The 15,268-nt window shown below is 33.6% G+C and overlaps 1 protein-coding gene across 2 annotated transcripts in view; it reads right to left on the bottom strand.

Annotated features, from left to right (window-relative positions):
• The window catches only part of DACH1 (dachshund family transcription factor 1), a 465,438-nt gene that overhangs the window by 91,496 nt on the left and 358,674 nt on the right, over positions 1–15,268 (bottom strand). The gene's annotated exons all lie outside the window — the stretch shown is intronic.

The raw sequence follows: 15,268 nt of genomic DNA, 5'->3' as shown, positions 1-15,268 counted from the left end.
CATTAATAACCAATTCACTGTGTCACTTTGGCTCTCCTTTGAAATAATGAGCCTTTGCTTCGCTTTAATAAATTTAAACATATTCTCAAGGCCAGGGAAGATAGGAAACCGCAGATGGGCTGAGAAAAACACGATTCATAAATCCTTAACTGCCTGAGATCGTTGAGAGCAAAACAAAGTAACACTCGTAAAATATTAAACAATCCCAGCTGTATGAGGGAGGCTTCATTAACAAAAATGGACTATTTACTGCCTTGCTCAGAGCCTGTGGGTGGAGAGAGTCAAAGAAATCTTAAAAAAAAAAAAAAATCCCACTGCCATTTCTTGTGATTCTTTAACCAACTAATGGAACAATGAAAGTATTGTCTAGAAAGTCCAGTCATTGTCCCAGAATTAATAAATATTATTTCAAGTGCTATAAATTATTTTCCCCACCAACAAACTTTATGTAAAAAGTAAGAAATTAAAGTCTGTCTTTTTTTGTTTTCTTGGAAATTTTCCATACTTGTGACAAAGTTATTAAGTACTCAACATGATGATAATAAGCATTGTGAACTTCCTTATAACACTGGCTTCTGAAGTATATGTCAGACTACAACCAATTTGTAACTTTCTTCTGCTTTTGTATCTGTATTTTATTATTCACTGAATCATCCCTTAGTACATAAGAATTTTTTTCTAACATAGAGTTTATCAAAGAGTTTAATATTGGTAGCTTATTTGGAAGCATACTTAAAGCCTAGACATTCAATGCAAAAATCCTAGCATAATTGATGGAAGTTATGAGATATCATTACCAAGGGCAACATTTTAAATGATCTCCTTCAAAATAAAATCTAACTTGCTGGTGATACAGAAGTTTGAAGAACCAAGAGATCAATGTCAGGCTGTTAAAGGCTAAGAACTTAGAAGCTCTAACCTTAAAGACAAGCTGACAATTTAGTGGACAGAATGTCAATACTTCTAAACATTTCAAGGGCAAAAATATTGCTTAATACTATCTGTGTCACAGTTATTGCAAGAAAAAAATTTAGCTTTTTATTCTCCTTTTTGTCAGCACTTTTCCTTTTATAATACAGAGATACATAATAAGGAATTCAATATGGAATAATGCAGAGGCTGACCCTTTTAACAATACATAGCTAGTCTTTTGATATTATATGCTAAAACACAAGAAAAATGCAAATATTCATCCTTTTCAATCACTATATATTTTACTGAGTCTTTATATGGATAAAATTTCATAGTACGTGAAAAAACATTTGAATACCTATGTAAGAGCATTTCTGTCATTATTAGCAATTCATTTTTCATATTATATTATAATGGAAGCAAATAACTGTTGACATATTTCCCAAAGGAAAACCTAAGTTGAAAAGTAATATCAGATTCAGTTTAAGATCACACACATGTTGACTCCAGATGTTTTCTGCAACTTTGTTTCTCAATCAATAAAATGGGAAAAATAATATTGCCTATTTCCAAAAGTCATTCAAGAACTAAGCAAGTTGGTACATGTCAATTCATATATTAGTGTCTGGTACATAATTGGCAGCATATACAAGTCAGATTATGACTTTGTTTTAAACACAATAGTTTTGAAGGAAGTACTTTTCTACCATGATGATGAAAATATGTATAATGACTACTGCAAAGAATACTTAAAATCGCAATTTGCTGTACTGAAGAACAGGGTGGCTTGTGCTAGTATTGCAAAGCTATTTGTTGTCAATTCTTGTCAGACATTTATAGAGTTCCTTTGAATCAAAATCCTGTCTTCTAGTGAAATCTTCTGGGGCTAGCTATCACTTTCAGGTTTAGACTCTGCCTAAGGCTCAATTCTTCCATGGAAATAAGCTTTACTTTAAGCTTTTACTTTAAACTTTGACTGTTATATTCGTCTGGTTTTAGATCTCTTATTAACATCTTTGAAATATCTTCATCAGAAACTAAAAAGCACTCCCCTTCATTCATTTTTCTAAACAGTGAATATCTACTTAATGATTACAAATAGGTACTTATATTTAATGAACTGCCCTGGTGACTCAGTGGTAAAGAACCTACCTACCAATGCAGGAAACTCAGGTTCCATCCCTGGTTCAGGAAAATCCCCTGGAGAAGGAAATGGCACCCACTCCAGTATTCTTGTCTGGGAAATCCCACGGACAGAAGCCTAGTGAGCTATAGTCCATGGAGTTGCAGGAGTCGGACATGACAACAACTGAACAACAACACAACTTATATTTAACACATTTTTTTAAGACTGTGAATTAACTTTCACTAAGTTTTAGAAGAGGTTACATGTTGATAAAAGTAGTAATGTAAGTGTGTATATTCATGATGCATCTAACTGGTAAATATTTTTAAATATTTAAAAACTTATAGTTTTCGCTTTTTAAAAATATGTTACACTAAGTACCTATATTTGTTTTGCAACTTCAGAGCACTTTGAAATTTACAGATTTTATTTCTAAGAATTTAGGTAAAAAAGTGGAAAAAGACTTTAATAACTTTTATGTCATGATGATGTCATAGTAAATCAGAGGTGAAATAGCATCCTATAGTCCCTGAAAAGTTGATATTTTCTTCCCTATGAGCCCTTCATCACTAAATACGGGAAACAATTACAATGAGAGGCATGTGAGTACAGTCTTTGCCACTGGGCTCTCATAAATCTTGCCAGTTCCCAGTGAACAACACCAAATATTTGCAGCTGAGGAACATTTGGTCTGGCTTAAATGAACATATCTCAGCAGTCAGAAGTCATTAAGCTTTGCCAATGATTTGAAACAATTTTTCCATTTCAAAAGTGACTTCTTTTTCTAGAGGAAGAATGTAGCAAAGGCTAAAGCAAATGACAGGAGAGTGGAAATTAATAATGAAAAAAAATTGGTAAAACTTTTAAAACAATTCCTGCACTCCTACACATATAATCAAATAAGTCAAGATGATGCATACCAATTTTATGGCAAAAGTGATTCCAGTATAAAAATTCAAATATGGTTTACATGAATTCTTTGTGAATTTAGACATTATAAGTGGTAAAACTGACAAACAAAATTTCATGGTAAAGAACAACTCAATATTTTCAATTAAAGTTTTCAGAGATTGAGCATAGAAAAAACAAAACAAAACAAAAAAAATGCTGGTTTGTTTTCCAAACCTCAGTGATGATATAGAGCTCCTTCAGATATAAGGCATGAGTAAATTATTTAGAGCAATTCAATCATCATATCTGAGAATACTGAGATATAATACTGAATTGAATTGATTCAGATGATGAGGCTTAATTTAGAATTCACATCAATACATTCACTTATTAATGTCATCAACTGTGTGGTGTGTCCTTTCTTCAAAGAATAAGATTGTAGGTTTCAGAAATAGAATCCATGATTCCAATTCCAGTTTCCCTGCAGGACAGTTGTGTCATCCTGAACAAGTCATTTAACCTCCCGAACTTCATCTGTAAAGTAAGGATAATAGCATCCACCTTGCAAGCTACAGTGAGGATTAAAGATGACATAGAAAGCTTAGTGACTATCCCACATTAAATTTTCTATAAATGGTAGCTATTAATCCTAATATTTTTCAAAGTCAAATTAGTGCACTACTGTCAATCTGTCAGCATGTGGTGGCTCAGCTGGTACTAAGAAAAAAAAAAAAAACAACCCAAAAAACCCCATCTGCCAATCCAGGAGGTACAAGAATTGTGGGTTTGATCTCTGGGTTGGGAAGATCTCCTGGAGAAGAAAATGGCAACCTGCTTCAGTATTTTTGCCTGGAAAATCCAATGAACAGAGGAGCCTGGTGGCCTCTATCCATGGGGTTGCAAAGAGTCAGACATGACTGAGCATGTACACACATGTTTGTCAACATGTATGTTTTATGTATTCTCATGTATAATGAATTGTATTAATTGGTAACCATACCACTAAGAAAAGACCTTTCATCATAATAAATGAGAAAAGAAATTTATAAGCTTATCGCAAGACTGGAGTTACAGAAACAGATGGGGATGAATAAATAAAGTGCTTACTATGTGCTAAAAGCTGTGTTAATTTTATTATGTGATTCCATGTAGTGCTTCTAACAATATTTAGATTTGGATGTTTCTATTGGCTTATTAACATGACACTCATTAAGTGGCAGCCATTGAGACTTAGAGTAGATCCACCTGCCTCAAGGTCTATATACTGTGCTCCTGGAAACTGACTTTAGAAAATATTTACTAAAGACTTCAGAAACCTTTATGATATATTATTTTGTCAAAGGGTATAATCAAGTTCATCTACTTATTGCCATTCATTCTAAATGCAAGGTCAGCCAATAATAATTCCTTAAACATACTAATATTATTTGCAATTACAGTTTCAAAAACTTTAAAGATATAACTTTATCTGCATCTGCTTACAAATATTTTACTTGCTTCCCAAATATATTATCCAAAGTAACTCACACTGTAGAAAACAAACTTGTTAGAAAAAATTGGGGGGAGCAGTATTTTAGCAAAATGGCCGTTTGAAAGCAAGCAGTGTCACATTGCACACTGTGTGCTAAGTTGCTTCAGTCGTGTCCGACTCTCTGCAATACCATGCAGCATCGTCCACCAGGCTCCTCTGTCCATCAAGTTTTCCCAGCAAGAATACTGGAGTGGGCTGCCATGCTCTCCTCATGGGGATCTTCCCCACCCAAGGATCAAACCTGCATCTCTAATGTGCCCTGAATTGGCAGGCAGGTTATTTACCTCTAGCACCACCTGGGACAAAGACCAACTTACAAAAATTCAAATAAAAAGATTTCCACATATAGATCTTCTTTGTCAAATTACTTAGGTAATAGTAAAAATGATGTTTGTATTATGTTGGCTTTTTTTTCTGTTGCTTTTTTTTTGTTTCAAATATCTTTTCAATAAAAACAGAGTATACTATGGTGGCTCAGAGGTTAAAGAGTCTCCCTGGAATGCAGGAGACCCAGGTTCAATCCCTCGGTTGGGAAGATCCCCTGGAGAAGGAAATGGCAACCCACTCCAGTACTCTTGCCTGGAGAATCCCATGGAGGGAGGAGCCTGGTAGGCTACAGTCCATTGGGTCACAGAGTCGGACACGACTGAGCAACTTCACAATATGAAAAAAATAAAAAACAGCTAAATATTGCAGATGAAATAGCAAAAGTTTGAATGAGTAAGACAACACAATTATGGAAAACATGTAATGCTTTTTGGCTCTGTGTGCCTTGTAACATTGAGGAAAAATTAATGTTATTTGTTTTACTACTTAGAGGAGAGTCTGGAACAACAAATAAAGCTCCCTTAGTGCTATATATCAATTCCAGGGCATGCTGCACTTGCAGAAAGGCAAAAAAATTCATTCTGATCACTGTTCTCATGTACTGTTTTCCGTTTGTTTGTTTTCTATTTGGCAATGATTGTTTATATATATATATATTTTTTTTTATTAATACCTGAAATTTGTCCTATATTCTTTGGAAAAAGTCAAATAAAAATGTTAAATTATTTAAATGTTAAAGGAGGTTATAACACTGTTCTTTTTAGAAAAGAGTAAAGGGTTAGAGAGAAGCTCTAGTGGAAGGGTGAACTTGAAGCCCACTCTTAAAGTAATTCCCTGTATATAAGTTGCCTACTTGCCTTCTCAGTGTCACTTTTCTGGTTTATTTTGCTTAAAGAAACTCTTACATGATTTAAGATTGCTAATATTTTCACAGAAGGAGAGAAAAGTCAAGTAGCTCACACTTTCTGATCATTTTATGGTTAAACAAATATTAAAATCCTTAATATTTGAAATAATATCTTGACATCATAGTATGTCATGGAATTTATATTCAATACATATTTTTAGTAAATAAGTGCAGAAATGTAAGGACAAATCAGATTTTTAGTTTGAAAAGTAATTTTAATTTCTTCTCCACTGTATTTCCATCTGAAATTTTGTTTTAAAAGAATTTCTAAGGATAGTTTCTAGGTTGACTTCAGACTATCATTGTCAGTTTTTTTTTTTCCTTCCCTTCTTACAATCATTATGAAGAATGGAGGACAGAGGGAGATATTAGAAAGCTTAAAGTGAGAAAAAATACATTATAATAATTACAAGATAATTATGTGTTGGTATGTTTTATAGTTTAAGCAGATATCTTACTTTTGTTATAAAATAAATAACAGGTATCCTGCAGATATGAACATTTAGACATCTCTTTATTGAGAGAGGAGTGCTTCTCTCTAGCTTTCAAGAAGAGTTATATAGTTTAACAAAGAATAGGCTTTATTTAGATTTTTTGCTTTATTAAATGAGTCATATTTACTACCCATGTATAATAAACATTGCTAAGTTTACTCAAATTATTTCAGAACACAACTGAACTTCAAATACACTGTGCTCACATGCTCCTAATGAAGAAAGATCTACAGAGGGGTTGCAATCTTTATAAACAAAAAAGATATGTTTATCCTTGCATAAACATATGGAAATTGAAGAAAAACTCAAATGGCAAATCACTGAGTTATAAAGCTACGGATGAAGACCTCTAAAATGTTTTCTGAAACACTATATCTCATAGGAGATAAACAAAGTGAAACTCTGTTTAACAAATGTATTTGCATTATGAGATCATCAGTGTTTCTTTTTTAAAATAACACAGAAATAAGACTTGGCCTGTTAACTCCGGAATTATCAAAACATAAGAAGAAAGGAATGGATAAAAAATATTAGCCCTCGAGATAGCTACATAGAGCTAATGTTATAGGGAAATATGAGTTGCATGTCCAATTGTTTTAAATACTTGTTAGAAACGTTGCCATTTTGTGTGCTTATTTGTTCTCACAAGTGTTATACTCAAAATAAGTTGGTAAAATGAAAAACACAGGTTCATGACTTTAAAACCTCTTTCAAATGTCTGTTCAATGATATTGAGCTTTTAGGCCTCTTAAATATAAGAACCTATTTTTATATAATTAGTTTGAGGAAGAATCACATTAATATGTGATAAATGCAGACTGTGTTTGACATATAGTAGGTAGCAAATACCATTGGACGGAGGAGCCTGATAGGTTGCAGTCCATGGGGTCGCGAAGAATCGGACAGGACTGAGCGACTCACTTTCACTTCTCACTTTCATGCATTGGAGAAGGAAATGGCAACCCACTCCAGTGTTCTTGCCTGGAGATTCCTAGGGACGGGGGAGCCTGGTGGGCTGCTGTCTCTGGGGTCACACAATCGGACACAACTGAAGCGACTTAGTAGTAGTAGTGGTAGGTACTTAATATACTCTTGCTATTATTGGAAGGATAATTTTACACTTTCATACAGAAATTCAGAAACTAAGCTAATTGTATTCAGGCATCACTTCTAAGATCTATGATAGTCAAACCATGATAAAATCTTTGGTTGAACATTGTCAATTGTTAAGCCTTTATAATTTCTGCCATTTTTATTATTATTTTTTCTTTTTTTTTTTAGTTTTTTATTTTTTTAATTTTAAAATCTTTAATTCTTACATGTGTTCCCAAACATGAACCCCCCTCCCACCTCCCTCCCCAAAACATCTCTGTGGGTCATCCCCATGCACCAGCCCCAAGCATGCTGTATCCTGCATGTATACTATCAAGTAAGAATTGAATCGCCAGTCTATGTCTGACGCAGGATATAATTTCTGCCATTTTTAAAAGACAATTTATCTGGCAACAGTTCTTTGGGGTTTGCAAATATATTGCATTATTAGATTATGACATTAAAATTGAAACCTACAGTTTGTGGAAAAGCAATATTGCCTTTCTATTTAAGAATTGGTTTTAACTTTAGAACTACTGAGGGGAGATGAAAAACATTTAAAAATTATGAACTTTTAAATCAGTTTTTCAAACTTTTTCAAACATTCAAACCCCACTTTCTAACATTTATTATTACATATTATACTGTTCTACCAAAGCAATCTAGAAGTGTGATTCCAACACCAACATAATGTAATTGGAAAAGATGTACCAAAATAAAAACAAATAAGTCTATCTTTCATAGTAACTAATTATGAAATCTCACACCACTGATGAAAGAAGAGATTTTTTGAAAAGCTGAAAAAGAAAAGAAAAGCTCTAGTGTGTTCCTATGCTTAAAGATTTCTGGTATACAGTAAGCATTCAGTAAATACCCACTGACTTCCCTTTCTTTCCCGTTATTGATTGAATCATGAGGATAATAATAGCTTCAGGAAAAAAATGCTTTTGTCTTAATAATCTATGACAATAGCACTAATTATATCTTCTGCTTTGTATTTGCTTTAGTGTCTTAAAATTATTCAAATATATGTGATGATAGCAAGTTGTATATGAATATAGCTCTCTCTTAATTTTATTTTTATGTGTGAAATGTAATTTTCAGATTAACAAGTTGATAAGGTCCTGCCTGGAGAAGGAAATGGCATCCACTTCAGTATTCTTGCCTGGAGAATCCCAGAAATGGCGGAGCCTGGTGGGCTGCCGTCTATGAATTCGCACAGAGTCGGACATGACTGAAGCGACTCAGCAGCAGCAGCAGCAAGGTCCTGCCTAATTTCAAAACTATAATGAATTTTCCTACATATCTTATATACCATATTTAGAAAAATTAGTGATAATGAATTTAAGAAACATTGGGAGACATTTTCACCCTATTAGAAACAACGTATTTAGAATTACCTACTTCGATCAGGAAACCACTGTTTTTAGAGCAAATAGTTCAAAAGTTGTTTAAAATATTTTTTTGGAAAAACCTAAAAATACAATAGCATTGTTTTTAATGTTTAGGAGAATCTAATGGAAACTCTGAGTTACAGAAAGCTCTTCAAGAGTATTTCATAAGATTTTGTTTTGTTTTGTTTTGCCCGACTTTTCTGTTAATTGCCATCAGACAATTTTTCCTATATTTCCCTCATCAGTCTATCTGGAGGTCAGCATCCAAAGGAGTAAATGAAAGTTTCACATGTAATTTCTTTTATTTCAAATATAAAAATTATCATGGGAAAAGCAAAAGACATTAACACAGTAAAACAAAGTCAAGAGGAAACTCCAAGTTTGACCATTACTTATTTGCCTGTTTTTCTCAGTGCTTTAAATTAGGCTTAAGCTGTATAATATTGAAATCATCATAAAATCTTCAAGATTGGGGATAAACAGATATATACTATCATATAAAAAATAGCTAAACAAAATAGACCTACCATATAGCACAGGGAACTATATTCAATATTTTATAATAACCTATAATGGAAAAGAATCTGAAAAAGAATATATATATGTATAATTGAATCACTTTGTGATATACATTAAACATTGTAAATCAACTATACTTCAATTTAAAATATCTTGACCATAGTTATTTCAAGATTATGTTAAATTCAAATATGCCACTTTAAATAATCTCATTAAAATTAGTTGAAGGACTTTTTCAACACGTTGTCAACATTTTATGTAAGAACCCCTTCTCGCTCTCTCTCCTCACTCCACCCCCAGTGGCACAGAGAGAGAGAGACTCACATAAACACACTAGAAGCTTGGTCAGGAAATTAGACATCTTATCTTTGGGTCTGTTCAATAAGGACCAATAACCTAGGCCTGCAACACTCTTCATGATAACTGCCTTCACAAAATGCAATTTTGACTTCTTCACAGCTTAGCTACAAGAAGACAGTATCAGTGGACTGCATTTCTGTGAATATGAGGAGTGGTAAAAGATTTCAGCATCTGACAGCAGAATAAACAACTGATTAAAAAAAAAATCTTTGAAATGTTCTCTTAGTCCAAGCAACATTTTTTATGTGGATTTACATTTTTATTATTGTTTACTTTCTTGATAGACTGAAGGTATACTAAACATGGAGCACATAAATTGAATGAAGAATACAAATATCAATAACTACAAAAAAGGACATGAACCTTTTAAGAAATACTTGTTAAGATCCAAATATCCTTGATATTTTAACTGTGTACTCACTCTGTTGAGGTTTGGAATCATTGAGTAATATTTATTACCTTAATAGCATCAACAGAAATTATAAAAAAAAAAAGGAAAAAAAATCTTGAATTACATTGAAGTTTTACAATTAATGAAAACATCAGCACCAGATCTTTTAGCTTCTAAAGAGTAAATGATAGCTTGATAGTTTTCAAAGTCAGGAATTGCAGCTATGTGGACTGAAAAGAAATAAAGAAACAGCATCTAGATTTTAAAATAATATATCCTAAATCTTCGATTAGGAAAAAAAAAATATTCTGAAAGAGGCAAATGAAGTTGATGCAGATGAAGTAACATTTATGATGATTAAAAACTGAATTCCATTGTTAGATAATAATGTGAAAATATTAAAGTTATAGCTCATATTTTTAACAATGTATACATACTATTTGAAAGGGAAAATCTTTAAATTTATGACTAAATCCACTAAAATGAAATTGTGCCTTTAGTTTGCTTCTGTCTATGAGTTTTCCAATATAAATAAAATTACTGCAATTTTAAATAAATTATATGGATACATTATAGAAAATTTTATTTCCCTCTAAAAGAGGTTAGAACAACAAATTAAAAGAAAAGGGAGATGAAAACTTTGACTTCTTAACCCAGAACAATACTTAACATATTGGAGCATCTGTAAAATCTTTGCAGTAAATATAAAACGTAATTAGGCTAACTTCATAATGTAGAAAAATTATCTTTAGAAAACTGAGCTTATATTTGTATAAATATCTTGTTATGTCATAATATTGTATAATATAAAATACTGATTTAAAATTTGGTATAAGAAGCAAAGACATTTTCTTCTAGAAACTGATTATATTTTTAGATGTCATAGACATAATAGTGTGCATCTAATGTGTAAATTTTCTTTACAAAATTAAAACTCCCAAAGGGTTTGTAGCATATTTGAAAACTTACTAATAATGTATTATTAAGATTTTTTATTATGATTTGGAAAATTTTTACTGTTATCAATAATAATGTAGTGAAAGTGATTATCAAATTTTGGTCATAGAATCATCGGTCTCTGTAAATTTGATACAGAAAGTAACAGTGAATTTTCTTTATTTTATAGACATGGTAAATTCCTTAACAGATTCCATGGATTACAAAAGGTTGAAATCAGTTCAGATGAATATGATTTTCCCCAAATCAGGACTTTGATGGTGAAGATACTTTGCATTAAAATATTGCAATGAACACTTAAATATTTTTTATGTTTGTTCATGCACTTTATTTATTTTATAAAAATCAGGGTCACCAATCATCATTTTTGATAACTTTCCAAAATACATAAACCTTAATAAAATGCATGGCAAATGAAAATATTTTGATACATATTTTGAAGATTCAAAAAGTATTCAAATGTCTTCAAAAGTGTCTTGAACAGTGGTTTAACATTTTCTCCCAAGTTGACTAAATTAAAGGGAACATATGCATTTAAATGTATACATTATAGCTTGTTGGATAGTTTTGTTTGTTTGTTTGTTTGTTTGCTTTTTGGAAAATAATGAGTGAAAATTCTGCACCAAAATTAGGGGTAAAAATGGCTATACATGGCATTATTTTTTTCTTTGAGTGATTAATGCGTGTATTTGTTTTATTTGATAAAAGATTATATTTACTCTCATTTTAAAAGCAAATGATTGAGAAGAATGTATTGATTTGATCCTCCTAAACTTTATTCTAGTAAAACTTAACAAATATAGCTGTACCTACACTTAACATTTCTTTAAAAAAGTGTGATAGTCTAATTCAAATACATTTTAAAATTAGCAAGCATAGTAAACATGTCAAGATTTAACATTGTATATTTTAAGCAGGAGAAACCTTTTTCAAGTGAAATTTTATCCCTTAAGTTAGAGATAGAGCTACTTTGGTTAAAGGATTAGTCCATGGAATGCTGTGATCTCATCTCACTCCATTCCTGAGACATCCTCTCCTCTCAAAACCCTAAGGCTTAATGGAAAATACTTAGAAGATTATTGACAGGCAGTGTGCTCTGAGAAACAGCATATAGGAAATGACAGACATTTCTCAACAATTGTCACTTGACTGCATTTTCTACCAAGCCATAATAAATATAAGTATTTTTTACTTTTGTTGTAATTCTGTGGCAAACTTCATTCCTCAAATCAAGCTTAAGCATGATGGAATGCAATCACTTTACTAATACTTTGAGAGTTTAGTCTGTATGGCCACTCCACTACATGATGAGCTAAAAGTGGTAACCCTGACTTCACAAAAAGCTCACATCTCAATGTAAGAGATAAACTGATTTCTTTTTTCCTATCATCCTTTCCATCATGAAATCTATTAGCAAGTTCACTCAGCACCACTCCAAGCAATCAATTTCTCTCCATTTTAGTTGCCAACACCTTAGTCAAAGTCACCAACATTTCTCACCTACACTCTTTAATTGCCACTTAATAGCTTCTTCTTCAATTTTAGCTCCTTATCCCATTATATATTATATATTTGCAATACAAAACCCACATAAATTATGTCATTCCCCTACTTAAAATCCTCTATAGATGCTATGCTTTCATTCAGTTGCTAAATTGTGTCCAGCTCTTTGTGACCCCATGAACTGCAGCATGCCAGGCTTCCCTGTCCTTCACTATCTCCCAGAGTTTACTCAAACTCATGTCCATTGAGTCGGTGATGCCATCCAACCATCTCATCCTCTGTCATCCCTTCTCCTCCTGCCCTCAATCTTTCCCAGCATCAGGGGCTTTTGCAGTGAGTTGGCTTCAAAACAATGGATGCTTATAAAATCCAAACTTCTTTTCACAGACTATAAATAATCTGGTCCTTTCCCACCTTCCTGACCTCTTAACATGTTGTGCACCTTAATCTTTATGAGCCAGCCACCAGGTTTCATGTCAGGCTCCTTCTCTCAGGGCCATTGACTTGTTAGTCCCTTTGCCTAAAATGATTCCCCAGCCATCTCCAATGGCTGCCAGGCCTTGTCTTGTCATTCAGACCTTAGTTCAAATACTTGTCATTCAAGACCCCAGAGAAATTTCCTGGGTCAATTTTCTCATAACACCTTACCTAGTTCTTATCACATGACCCCATTTTGTACTTCTCATAGCACAATGTACCATCTGATATTCCTTTAGATGTTGGCTTCCCTAGTAATTGTTTCCTTGTTTATAGTTGATCTCTGATGAGAAGATAAACTTCATATTAACAAAGGATTTTTAAAAATCTTCTTCAGCACTGAGCCCCCAGGGGCTAGGCCCTTAGTATTCAGGCTTCAATGAATAGCCCTTGTTTCAAAAAAAAAAAAAAAAGGGGGGGGGTGGGTAGAGGGGAGGAGAAGGAAGGAGAAAAATAATCTCAGGAATGTTCACTTCTATGGAGAAATGCAACAGAATCTTCAGTGGCTCCTTCATACTTAATCATTCCTTCTTCAATGCCACCTTGGATATACTGCAGTTGCTGGATTAATCACACTGCAATTTTGGAGATATCAAGGGAACATTCCATGCAAGAATGGGCATGATAAAGGACAGAAACATTAAGAACCTAACAGAAGCAGCAGACATGAAGAAGAAGTGGCAAAAATACACACAGGAACTATATAAAAAAGGCTTCAATGACCATATCTTAGAGTGTTAGGTCAAGTGGGCCTTAGGATGCCTTCCTATGAACAAAGATAGTGGAGGTGACAGAATTTTAGCTGAGCTATTTAAAATCCTAAAAGATGATGCTGTTAAAGTGTTATTCTCAATATGTTAGCAAAATTGGAAAACTCACCAGTGGCCACAAGATTGGAACACTCAGTTTTCATTTCTATCACAAAGAAGGGCAATGCCAAAGAATGTTCAAATTACTGTACAATTGCACTCATTTCACATGCTAGAAAAGTTATGCTCAAAATCCTTCAAGCTAGGTTTCAACAATACATGAACCAAGAATTTCTAGATGTACAAGCTGGATTTAGAAAAGCAGAGGAAACAGATCAAATTGCCAACATCTGTTGAATCATGGAAAAGCAAGGGGATTAAAAAAAATTTTACTTCTTCTTCATTAACTATGCTAAAGCCTTTGACTGTGTGGATCACAACAAGCTGTGAAAGATTCTTAAGGAACTGGAAGTACCAGACCACCTTACCTGTCTCCTAAGAAACTTGTACATGGGTCAAGAAGCAACAGTTAGAACTGGACATGGAACAACTGACTGATTCAAAATTGGGAAAGGAGTACAAAAAGGCTGTATATTGTCACCTTGCTTATTTATTTTTTATGCAGAGTACATCACATGAGATTCTGGGCTGGATGCATCATAAGCTGGAATCAAGATTCCTGGGAGAAATATCAATAACTTCAGATACGTAGATTATATATCTCTAATGGCAGAAAGTGAAGAGAATCTAAAGAGGCTCTTCATGAGGGTGAAAGAAGAGAGTGAAAAAGCTGGCTTGAAACTCAACATTCAAAAAACTAAGATCATGGCAGTGGGTGCATCACTTTAAGGCAAATAGAAGAGGAAAAATTAGAAGGAGTGACAGATTTTACTTTCTTGGGCTCTAAAATTACTGCAGATGGCGACTTAGCCATAAAATAAAAGATGTTTGCTCCTTGGAAGGAAAACTGTGACAAACCTAGACAGTGTATTGAACAGCAGAAACATCACTTTGCCAAGAAAGGTCTATATAGTCAAAGCTATGGTTTTTCCAGTAGTCATGAACAAATATGAGAGTTTTACCATAAAAAAAGGCTGAGTGGGAAACAGTTGATGCTTTTGAATTGTGGTGCTGGAGAAGACTCTTGAGTGCTCACTGGACTGCAAGGAGATCAAACCAGTCATTCCTAAAGGAAATCATCTCTGAATATTCATTTGAAAGAACTGATGCTGAAACTGAAGGTTCAACAGTTTGGCCACCTGATGCGAAGGACTGACTCATTTGAAAAGACCCTGATGCTGGGAAAGATTGAAGGCAAAAGAACTGAGCAGCAGAGGATGAAATGGTTAGCTCAGTTGGTAAAGAATCCACCTGCAATGCAGGAGACCCTGGTTTGATTCCTGGGTCTGGAAGATCCACTGAAGAAGAGAAAGGCTACCCACTCCAGTATTCTGGCATGGAGAATGGAGGACTAGTCCATGGGTTTGCAAAGAATTGGACACGACTGAGCAACTTTCACAATAACAACAACGAACTGAATGGACATGAATTTGAGCAACTCAGGGAGATAGTGAATGACAGGGAAGCCTGGTGTGCTGCAGTTCATGGGGTTGCAGAGTTGGACATGACTTAGGGACA

The sequence above is a fragment of the Capra hircus genome, chromosome 12, assembly GCF_001704415.2.
Source record: "Capra hircus breed San Clemente chromosome 12, ASM170441v1, whole genome shotgun sequence".
NCBI classification, from domain to species: Eukaryota; Metazoa; Chordata; class Mammalia; order Artiodactyla; family Bovidae; genus Capra; species Capra hircus.
Note: the sequence above shows the minus strand (reverse complement) of the source record. Positions and strands in the feature narration are given on the sequence as shown.